Raw genomic sequence first — 12,794 nt, 5'->3', positions numbered from 1 at the left:
AAACACTAAATACTGTACATTTCATTTGTACATAGTTGTCAGTGTTGCTATTGAGATATAACTAATATCGATGGAATAAACAGATATTTTATCATTTAGTATTTTAGAAATTGGGTGGAAAAATATAAGAAAAACTGTGAGGTTTATTCAACACCGCTCCTCAAAAGTTTCAAAAAAATCTAAATTCAGAACCCTTATTTCTTCCACACCTGTTACATTAGACAGCTAATACCTAATAAAGTGGCAACTCAGTGTAGGCCTCTGTGTTATTTTTTTGTGTCAAGTAAAAAGAAACAATTGTTATTTATAAAAATTGTTTTTATATTTGGTTGACCAAGCTGAAGCCATGCAGAAACCACATTCAGCTGCAAATGAAAGAATTCGTGTATGTGAAGAGTTTTTATTTCCTGTGTTTTGCCGTTGTGCATGACTTAATTTCAACATCTACCAGCCCTAAATGTAAAATTTGCAATACATATTTCAATGCACTGTTGCCATGATGCACACAGGTGCAAAAGCCATGATGATGTGGATAGGGATCAATGTTATGGTAACTATGCTTTGTTTGTCCTTTTATTATCTACTTATGAAGCAAAGCTGCTTGCCAGTGAGATGATTTATGATCCCTCCCCCCATGCAATTTTAATTCACTACGCATTGATCAGAATAGGGGAGATATTTGCTTTTTTGTGTCACTCCTTAAGCTTTAATAGAAAATGATGATTTATTTATGAGGTTGGTTGATAGCTTCTGATAGCTTTCATGAGGATAGCGTCTGCTGTCCTGCCCGCATGTACGTTCTTTGTGCTGATGTGAAGAGTAGACACGGTAAACAAGAGACCAAAATTAGCGTCACTACATCCTCGTTCGAAACTCTGCAGCCACTGTACAGTCATTTCGAGAATATAACCCAGTCACATATCGAGTGCAACTGTGTCACAACATTAGTGCATTTTCTCTGGTCGAGTCTGATGTTGTGTTGGAGTACACCTCATGACTATTCCAAGTTATGCAACTTCTTATCATAGGCCCACTGCAGTGATGTCAATGCACTGTGCTACTGAACTCTGTACATCTGCAGCTCATTTCTGATTGCAGGAGGCCACAGGTTTATGGAGTCATGCAAGGCCTTTGTCTCTTTAGGTTTTATTGTGTGCTTTTTTTTTTTTTTTTACCTTGCTGCAAGACAGTGTAATCAAGCAAGAAATTTGACCTTGACCTGCCAGACTCCTTTATATAATCAAGCACTTGTCAACTTGTTCATACTCATCCTGCATGTTTCTGTTTCCTCTCTTACAGTCGTGTAGTGTATTTATTTGTTGACATCATTGTAGGTACAGCTGCAAGTTTAGGCTAAGAATATTTTTTTTTCTAAATGGGTCAGTATATTGTTAACGAATGCTGATTTAACAGATGTAAAGGGAAAAGTTAGATCTCCTGTTCATTCAGAATATAAGAAGCTTTCAAAATAGCATCTGCTTTTGTTAAATGCCTGTTAATCTTCTTGAATATTTTGGATTTCAGCCTGCCATAATCTAAACATCTCTTATGATGGCAACCTAAATTGTCGAACAATCACATTGTGATCTGCAAATGTTTGGCTGAAATTCCAGAGAGAAACGCTTTAATTTAATATGAGTTGTCTGTAATCTATTTTCATGTTACACATGACACAGAAATATTGGAGTAAATTATTGTCATCCCAGAAACCCTCTCAGTGAAATGTGCCAAATGTGTCTGGCAACCTAATCTTGTGATATTTGAATTAATGGCAGAAAATGCAATGATTGGTAATTTTTTCAAACTGCTCACTATCGTACAGAAATTGAACCATCCTTTTGCATCGTATGAAAGGAAATAGCCCTTGCCCCCACCCCTGCTGCATACTTCTATTTATAGGCTTATCATCTGCTCTCTGATCATAGTGGCTCAGGCCTTGCATTGCTCATTGCCTTGGGCCTGCCAGCCGAACATTACTCTCTCCACTCTTTTGTTTGTTGTCGTCCATCTTGCTGAAACATCTAGATCCAGTCAACCCACCGGTTACCAGCTGGCCTCTGTGGCTCATTCGTGACCAGATCTGCGTGGTGAATATAGTATTAGGACCGCGTTTTTTCTGAAAGGTCTAGAACATAATCTCAAGTCCCATGCATCTACATTACATTAGAATAATACCAATTGATATTTGTTTCATTGTGAACATAAAACACCAGCTATTTTTGGGAAATTAGCTTCATGGGCTTCTCTTCTGTTGTAATTATTTCCATGTCAACTGTAACCACAGGCTTCTTCATTATGGTCTTCAACGCCCACTTCTGAATCTTCACATTGCCCTTTTCATTTGTCTTGTTTACTTGTTTGGCTGAACTGTTTGGAGTCACATTTTATATTTACCACACAAAGGCTTGTGCTACATCTCTACAGAAACCCCTATTCATATGTAAATACTGCAACCATGAGACTTTTAATAAATTCATGAAAACATGTTCATGAACCATATAGTCATCAGTCATAAAAGGAATCCATTTTGTGAGTTGACCTAAGGTTTAATTCTCTTGCTTCAGTCAATTTCCATTTTAAGGCTTGACTGAGGAACAGACCATCAGCAACATGTGTTTTCTGCTTCCTCCACTGCAGCAGGCGGTCTCTGAGTGATAATTCCCCAATCAAAGTGATGTTCTCAGGAAATAACCAAAATGTTTTCAATATGGGGGAGGGTGGTTCCTTTTTTTCTACTTTGTCAGTCTTGTTGCATTAACAGTCATGCTAGTGGCTCATAAAACCTCTTTGGACAGTAAATAGTCTGGCAGCATGGAGCCAGGGACAGAGAGTGAGGACAGACATACCATGCTAATTATTTTTTATCTGTTGACCTTTCTTTAACCAGGATGGACTAAAATCTAATCACGACCATCTGAATGGAGACGTTTTGTGACTTTACTGTGCAGACAGTGATAATCTTGATGAAATTTTACATCTAAAAAGGACCGACTCGCTGAAGCTAAATTTTTCCCTGCAGTGTTTACCATCTCATTAAACCCTGATACTCGGGCCCATGCTTGTAGGAAATTACTGCTCTACAGTGTGCTAATGTGGCTCCGTAGTGTTCGTTACTCGAGTAAGCTATAATTAGCAGGGCTAGGGGGTGGGGGGGTGGGGGGTTGTTTATCTTGTTGACACTGATTGTTTACTGGCTACCTTCCTCCCTCTTGCAATCACCCTCCACTTCATTCTTTAGGCCAAAGGTCAGTTACTGTAGTCTGCTTTCCACCATTTTGGTTCCACGCTGTAATCAGGATTAGGCTTTAATGCCACTCCATTCTAGTGTAACTGGAGAAAGGCCCGAAGTCCATAGATGCATTTTGCATTTTCTGTCAGAAGGTCTGGGAGCAGATTATTTTAAAAGAGTTTAACTTGAGCCATTGCCTGTTTCCGCACTGAAATAGATGCTAAAACCCTGAGCTGAAAGAGTTAAAGCCCATTACAAGTTTAAGATCAGAAATCCAGTGTTTGTGCCCATACTGATCAAAGGTCAAACTAAATTAGCATTAGCACGTTCTGATTGGTCTTGTGACATATCTCACATTCACTAAACTAATTACATACTATTCGGGGAAAAAAGGTGCTCCTGCTTGCGTGACTTCACACCTACAATCCATAATTTTCCATGGGGCTTGAGCTTGATTGAGCTTGATGCAACATACCATGTTTTGTGTAGCAGACTGTAGACTCGAAACACAAATAGTTTTAGTCACTGAAATTACATGTTCCATACTTAACACCCACCAACGTGCGTTTAAGGAGTATCCGATGTGTCATAGCTGTTAATGAAACTGGGAAATACAAAGCTGTCTGGTAATATTCCTAAAGGGTGGGGTTAGGTACGCATGTTAGTGGGGCTGAGTTTATACACCTCATGCCTGCTCATACGCTGATATAATCCAAATAACTGATTGCATCATGCACTGTTTGACAACAATGTGCAGTTAAAAACGACTTTGTTCGAAGCAAAATAAGAAAATCCATCATTTTCTGAGAGCAAATGTCCTTGCACTTACAAGCAGAAAGAGGTATCGTACATTTGCAGAACTCTGTTGCATAATGTCTTTATGATGTTGAGGCAGGGTTTTTGTCATGGTGCTGCAAAAAAAAAAAATGAAAAAACGAAACAAAACAATCTCTACTCTGTCCGTGGGCTCATATTTCTTTCTTTCAGTCAGAATATATCAGATGTATAGGGTGCTCTGAACTCCCACACACACACATCCGTGCAGCCAATCTACACAGTTCCCTTCCACAATCATGCTTGATCTTCATGTTTATGTTTTGCAGCAACATTTCAAAATGTTTGGGGAGGACCCTGTCTGGTTGTTGTTGTTTTTTTGTTGTTTTTTTGTATGTCTTTCATGTACACCCATGCTTATCTCAGCTTGTGATGCAGATGTTCTTGGGTCATTCTTTGTTTGGTTTATTGGGGTCGGGTTGAGGGGGAACAAGTTCAGTTTGACAATATTTTCTGAAGGCTCAGAAATTAATTGAGTCATTTTAATTAATTTGAGGCAACTACATTAACAACGTTAATTATTGGGTTGGAGTATTTGTACAAACATATGTAGCCTACTGTAAGTCTATATTTGCAGAATGTACAGTATGCATATATGCATGTAGCTTCTGTAATTTACTTGTCACTGTGGCAGCAGTGATTTCTGGGCCTATGTGCACATATAAAGACTGTCTAAAAGACTCTTTTCTCCCCATCCACCCTTGCATTCTCCCATCTGTGTCCCATCATATGTCCTGGTTTCTCCATCTGTGTGGTTTTTGCCCACAGAGCTGACAGCTCTGCACACAGCATGAGGCTGAAAGGTGGCAAACTACTCAGCTATCATTTGCCGTTTCAATCTTGTGGTCCAACCTTCTTTCTGTGGCACTGCCATCGTAGCACCTGGACTGTTTTCTCTGTCTGGCGCTGCTCACCTGGACTTTCTCCAGATACCTGGGTTCCTCTGCCTTCCTGGCATGGCTGTTGCGGTAGAACGACTGTCACTTGCTCCTTCCCTTTCTTGTGCTCAGCAACACATGGTAGCACCATGTTGCTGTGGCATATGTCCTCTCTGGGACCTCCAGGATCTCAAGCAGTGGTGAAGCCTGAGTGCACAGAGCTGCTGCATTGATATATTTTGTGTATGAAATTTGTCAAAGAAAAACAGTGAAAACTCATAAAAACATGCTGTAATTTTTTTTTTTTTTTAATGTTTATGTTTAAGCAAGTTAACTAGTGAGGGGAAATCAAAACTGGCGGCTGACACACACACACTGACACTGTGTAAAAAAGCTATACAACCACAGAAACTCAAGGATGCATGAGGGGGGGGCAGGGATGTGTGTATGTGAGGTTGAATGGGCTCAAGTAAAACAACCATATCCGTGACCATGGCAACTGGCGAACTTAAGCTAATTCATACACTCAAACAGCGGGTCTCTAACAACAAACATCCTCCCTATAAATATGCAAACCAGGCCTATCTTCTCTTGTGGGTGGGCAATGAAGAAGGACAGTGACAGACCACCCACCAATGGATCTGATTCACCTCTGGTAATAGATGGATTTGAAAATGAAAGCAGTCTCACACTGCAACAATTAAACCTGAAGCCAATGTCTTATGGTTTGACATTTGAGTCTGCGATCCCACTGAGAGCTCCTTGTCAGGATGTGTGGATTTACAAATCCCTGGTGTGCCATTGCTTGTAACCTTTGTGATTGTTTACTGCGCATTTCCGTGCATTCAGTTGAGGTGATACTCCACCCAAAATCTGTCTTTTGAGTAGGCTATCACCTCCTGTAGACTTGAAAGGTGGCTTTAAAGGATTGTTTTTCATCCAATGCTTAGGCTACCTAATTTTATGGCTGAAAACAAAAATATAAAATTTTTGAAAATGTGTTTATTTGTCTTCTCAGGTCTATCACATGTCATGTTTGTGTATTATTGGAGCTGGAGCCAGGGGATTAGCCTAGCTTAGCATAAAGGCCAGAGGAGGAAAGCTGGCATGGCTTGCAAAAAGAAAATGCAATTTTACACAATTTTCTTGAAGACAGATGCAAAGTTGGATAAAAAACAAAAAAGAGAGCGAGAGAGCTGTACAAGTTTGGCGTTTTACTGGCAAAACATTAGGCCTAGCATGTTTACCCATGGTCACTTTTATTAGATGTTAGCATGCTGACCTGCTAGCCTTCCATCCTGTCACTGCAGCATATTGTCTGCATCTGCACTAAAAAAAAGTATAGCCCTCCTCCTGTCTTGTAAATCTAACAATGGTGAAACTTGTTGACTGGTACGTAAACAGTTGTTAATGCTAATGCTGTGTCGGCCTACTAAAGCAAAGTTTCTCCTTTAAAATGGTCAAAGAAACGTCTACTTGTAATACATCAAATAAATATGTCAGGTCAAGCTGCAAGATTCGAACAAAGCACATACTACAAAATAACAAAACAATCAAGTAGACACACACACACACACACACACACACATACAGAAACAAACAAGAACTCACATGTAGACATATTTTGGAGAGGCTCTTTGTGAGTCAGTTTCTCTGCCAGGACAATAAGTGCCAGACGCAAATGTCCGGACAATCATTAGCTGCATGTGTATGTGTGTGTGTGAATACCTGCATTGCTGAAATATCTAGCTTAAGCTTTTCATCAGCGAGCTCACAAGTGGCTAGAGGGTGTGTCTGGGACAAATGTCAGAGGCATCACGCCACTGTAATTACTACCATCAGGATCATACGTTCACTGTGACGATGTTTTTGTTTTTGTGAATGATTGCATGTGAGCCTCAGTTTGTGTCCTATGAGTGCACGCACGCATAGTCCCATTGTGAGTGTGCTATATGTGGATGTGTGTGTTTGGGTGTCTGCCTTTTCTCTGTGCATTATTTTGCCCATCTGGCATTTTGGGCTTCACAGCTGCAAGGTACAGGGGTTGGCTCATATCCGGTGCTGAGCTGGCAGCAGAGGGAGGGGTGTTAAAAAGGGTCTGGCTCGTGAGGAGTCATCACTGCTCCCTTCCTGCTGTACTCTTCCACTGCTTCACAACTACAGTGGCGTGTTTTTTTGCTTGCGTGCTTGTTGTCACTGGCTTTGGAGAGTGGCGTGTAATAGTTGTGTAATACTGAATGTAAAGATTTATATCTAGGGGGCACCTCTTGTCAAAAATAAGCAATCTTTCTTTTTTCCACACACGCACACGCTGAGGCCCCTGGGATGGGCCTTGACAGGTAATTACCCCCAGGTGCTGTATATGTGTCTGTGTGTGTGTGTGTGTGTGTGTGTGTGTGTGTGTGTGTGTATAGTCTACCATATACAAACCTGCGTTGGCAATTAGGGCAGATCTGGAGGGGTGTTGAGGGCTAATCAAGACATGTGTTGGTTTCACCTTCTGGACTGCGACTGGTTTTGATTCAACTCGGGCACTCCCTACTTAAATCATGGTATATATGTATTAGTCATTGCCCAAAGCAGCAGGAGGGAATCACGTTCTGCAGTTGAGCAATGTTTTCGTCTGAAAACAATAGGCAGAGCCACAGTTATGCCCAGCTAAGGCGTAACTTTCAAGAGCTTGGAGAAAAGGAGGGCAATTAACCTTCAGGGATGTTTTTGTGAGGGAACTGAAAGAGCAACAAGAGAGGAAACATTCGTGTTGGGAAAGATAAAAATCATGCAAACACATTTTAATTTTACTTCATGGACATGCACGTCTGCAAAGATAAGAATGATTCACAGTATGTTTTTTTTTTTCTTTTAGCATCGAAATCCAGGAGAAAAGTTCTTAAACGCTCGCAAAAACTGAAGTGCTCATGCAGTCTCCTTATTCATCATTTTTAGGGGAGTAAAGTGGAACGAAGAACAGGAGTTTGAGGGCAGGGGGGCATTTGAACACTGAAGTTTTAGCTCAGTGCAGCTCTGCAATGACTGCTGGCCTCAGCAGACAGAGAGAATGGCCTACAAATGCACAGCTGTTTCTAATCGGTAACTCAGCACCGATGGCTGACCTACATTCTGGTGCTTGCACGTCTTTGAACCCGTGGCCCTGCCAGACTCAGCCATGGGGGAAGGTAGAGGGAATGAGGGAGAAAAACAAGAGGGAGGAGAGGCTGGAGTCTCTCCCAGGGTAAAAGAAACAACAGAGAAAGAATTATTTTTTTACTTTTTCATTTTGTTTTTATGCTGTAGTGAATTTTGCAGGTATAAGTCCAACACAGGTTGCATGAAGTGCATGCATGTTTAATGACAGAGTAGCTACATCAGGCAGCCAGTGTGTGTGCGTGTATGCGAGTGTGTCTGCAAATGTTTCCACAGCCCTGAAGCGCAGCTGTGCACACCTAAAAAAAGGCAAAAAAAAAAAAAAAAAAAAGAACTCATAAAAACCTCCTGACCATCAATTTTCTGCTCCTCTGGATGGACTTGTTACACTTGGAAAAATCCTCAGTTTTTCAAATTGTTTTTTCATTGTCAACACCCTGCTGTCTATCAAACTTTAATAAAGTTGTGCTGTCTGCATGTGAATGAGTGTCCCCTTTCATTAAGGCTGGAGTGCATCTAGCTAGCATTCCTTGCATGCAGAGGAGGGGTATAGTCAAGTGCCAGGGGTCCCCTGGTAATGACTCATGGCAAAGATCCCTATCCAGGCCCACTCCCAAACAGTACGCTTCCCCGGGTCATGCAGAGAGAGAGAGAGAGAGAGAGAGAGAGAGAGAGAGAGAGAGAGAGAGAGAGAGAGAGAGAGGGAGACAGAGAGAATGTGGGGGTGGGTGTGTTGTATGGGAGAAAGAGAAAAAGCCAAAAGAGGGGTGGGGGCATTTGGAACAAAAAATGCTGCGAAAACAAAAACCGTTAACTTTAACATTTACACACACTCCGCTTCGGAGAGAGAGAGAGGAAGGAACTGGAAGTGGGTCACTATGTCTCAGGACTACAGTGAAAAAAAAGAAAGAAAATAGAGAGCTCCAAAGCGGGGGAGAGAGGAAAACTGAGGGAGAGTCAGTTGTGGACTCAGGCCAGCCAAGAATTCACTGGATTGAAATGTGCAGCAAAAAAAAGAAAAAAAAGAATCGACAACAAGGAAAGAAAGAAAGAAAGAAAGAGGAAAGCAAACTGAGAGACGAGCTCTTTTTAAAAAAGTGTTTTACTGGGTCAGAAAGAGAGAAAATAACAAATTTGAGGTGTTTGCAGAAGTGTTACTCCTCATGGGTACACTTTCGTCTTGTGTCACCAAAAGCAGGTGTGACAGATGAAGTGCAAGCCTCTAAAGCTGTTTGTGCAATATAGCAAATGTTTCAATTTCAGTCAGAGGCTGTCTATATCAACAAGTTTTCTCGCCCACTGCCTTTATTGTGCGTCATCAGACATCAGAGTAATACAACGGGCTGAAGAACAAAAACAAAATGCATGTTTTTTTCTCCATGCATGTTAATAGTGCAATATATCAAATGTGGCTGCAGCATTAACGCTCGAGTCTGTCGGTCCTCTAAGTATTTGAACTCAAATAACACATGCAGCCAGGGGAACAGACACATTTGCAGACATGCACTGAGAACCAACTTTTTTTTTGCTTGTGCTGGAGTTTCCTCTCGGCTCGCTGCAGTCACTGTGAGCTGTGCTCATGCTTCTCTGTTCCTCTCTGGGCTCTGATGGTCCTCACTCAGGGTTCCTCTTGTTTTTGTGCCAGGCTGAGACAAAGGCCTTATGTCAGCAGCAATAGCGCCAAACACTGAAGAAAGCCATCAAGGTCCAGTGGAAGGGGGTGGAATCAACAGGGGGTTAACTGCGCTGATATGGAGGCCTTTTATCAAACATAAAGTACTCTGTTCTTCATAAGTTCTTTCACTTCCCTCCTCTAGCTGTTTATCACTCTTGAAATCAATGTTGTCCAGTATATTAACCATGAACCCAAGCCTGACCCCTCAATTTAGAAAGGGATAGGAGTTTTGGATGCGTGGCCTGATGGTGGGTTTCATCTCCTTTCTCTTTGATACATTCTATTTTTGTTTTGCTGAACTGAGAAAAGCACTGTTGTTTGTGTCACTGCTGTGTGCACATTTAAACACCAGCATCGTATATAAACTGAAGTGAAGGGGTGGCAGCCAACAGCAGATTAAATCACATGGGACGATTTTACCTCCTATTTATTATACAAGGGAGTCACAGACATTGCTGCTTGTGCCTCGTGCATATGAACCCGTTGCCTCCCAACTATTTTTTGCAGACAGTATTGTCCCATTATTGTTCACGGCTTGTCATAATTTCCACCTAAAATTTGCTTTTTACAAACCTTTGAGTGGTCTTGCAACAGCCCGACTACCATGTCTGTGTCACATGAGAAAAATGACTTGGACTTACTAAAGCATGCTCAAGGATCAGTGCTTAATCCTTCTTAACCTGCAAGTAAACAAGAATATCAAAACCCAAAGTCTTTGAATTATTATGTACAACGTGTTACTTGTCTTCTTTTGATACTCTGATGTGTAGCTATTTGAGACTGCAGAGTGAGGTAACCCGATGCAGGTCGTCTCATATGATGTTTTGGTTGTTTCACTCAACAGCATGATAATCGTGTTTGATAGCATGTGCTTGTGTATGCATGTGTGTATGCATGTGTGCGTGCATATGTGTGTGTGTGTGTGTGTGTGTGTGTGTCGTGGTCTTTACTACCCTCATTAAGTTAACTGCGGTTGACTTGCCAGGACTTGTCATGCACCTCTGTTTGGCCCATGGTTCCAGACTATTAGTGTGTGGATGTCTGTGTGTCTATGTGCATGCGTGCGTGCATGTGTGCTGAGGAGGGGGTGGGGGGGATGGGGAGGTGTGTGTGTGTGTGTGTGTGTGTGTGTGTGTGTGTGTGTGTGTGTGTGTGTGTGGTGGGCTGTCAGATTAATCCGCTGTCAAAGAGAGGAACAGGAGAGCAAAACAGCCTGTCAGTCACGTGTGCTCTCTCTCTCTCTCTCTCTCTGCATGTAACCAGAGTTTGTCTCCTCGTGAAGGAGTTCAGAGTTACAGGCAATACATTATTGTTTCCCCAAAACTGCTTTCATGTGGAAACAATGGTTTCATTAACGCAAAACATGCAAGGGAGGAAGAAGAAAAGTTATAACAGGCAGTTGTTTGTGTCTGTGACAGTTTAAGGCCTTAAAAAAGCAGATCTTTGCTGTCAGCTCGTTATTTAGCAGACTCAGGATATGCTCCCTTTCCAAGAGATAGTGACTCACATTAATACAACTGTTGCATGGAAGCAAATATCACACAATGATTTGGCTCACATCAGCAAAAGCAAAAAACAAGGAAAAAACAATAACTGAAGGTTTCCCGTTGAATATCTCATGATCTTGACTCATATGAAAAGAGATGAGGATGCACAAATGAGTTGTGAGAATAAAGCAGACTGTCATGTATGCATTAGGGCCTGTTCTGCTTGTATTCTGACATATATAATAATGTATTGAGTGTTTCTGTATTTGGTTTGCATGTGGTTGGCGCTGGGCTGTACCATGGCGCATAATGACAAATGTTTGCACCCGCATCCTTTGACAAACATCAGAGGAATAGTTTTGCCTGTCTGTCTCCTCCTGTTTGACAGCTGTGGTCTATTAGCACAGGGACAGCTGATTTACAGTGCTGATGATAACACACTGCAGTCAAACTTCAAACAAAGAGGCTAAAGACACTGATGCTGTGACTTGGTCTGTCTTAACCAGTGACAGCTGGTGGATGATCTTCTAGAGGTCATAAATGAAGGCCACATGCTGGACATCAGGTGTCATTGGCAGGTAAGTGATGATCACAGATATGTTTGAGACATGGATTTAAGTGGGCCTAATTATCTGAAGCAATGAACCAACAATATAGTTTGTTTAAAACATTCTATATTTTTGCATAAATAATAATAAACACTCAAAACATCTGTTTCATCAGGACTCAGGGGGTGTGGTTAAATCTGACAGGCATCTCCATGGCTACATCAACAACAAACATAAACAAAACATTGCTTTCTGTTAACGAAGTAGTCGGCTTGAATTACTTCACAATTTTAACCTCACAAAATCTCTTAACTGAACTCTCTGGGTGCAATGTGGCCTCTATATATCACTCCAGAAATTCCCAGTGGAATAATAATAATATTTTTTAATAAAAAAATGTGTACAACTGTTCCACTGTGTGACATGTGTAGATGTGAAAATTACCCTAACCCTAACCCCATTAGAAATGAAACTCTAACATACAACCAACACTACTATGTGCCTTTTGTTACACATCCCTACTATAATCTCCTTAATTAAACTTAAACTTAATTGAATAGATGCAGAACTTATATTTACACTAAGATACAGTATGCTCAATTACTAAATGTAGTGAACAATGTCAGTGAGGCAGTGGTGACCATACCTTTTAGATTGTGATCCGTTGTACTGGAACAAAGTTGATTTATGGCCCCTCGTTAAAGATAATGGACATTCATCACGTTTATTCAGTGAATTAAAGGATATATAGCACCCCTGTGGTGCATGGAAATCCATTTGTTTTCCAACCCTGAACACAAGAAGAAAATGAGCAAAGACAAACAAATACAGAAGTATTTGTTTTGGTATTTATATTATATTTATGTACTGTCTGGATGACCCTATAACTAAGAAATAAGAGAGTTTTTGGGGGGAGGCCTAAAAGCACTGTATGTTGAATAAGAATTTGTTATCAGGCCAATTGTGTATTGATTGCATGTTATCTGGGAATCACTGGTC

The sequence above is a fragment of the Trachurus japonicus genome, chromosome 1 (assembly GCF_045865225.1).
Source record: "Trachurus japonicus isolate A0001 chromosome 1, Traja_1.0".
NCBI lineage: Eukaryota > Metazoa > Chordata > Actinopteri > Carangiformes > Carangidae > Trachurus > Trachurus japonicus.
This window is presented reverse-complemented; position numbering follows the sequence as displayed.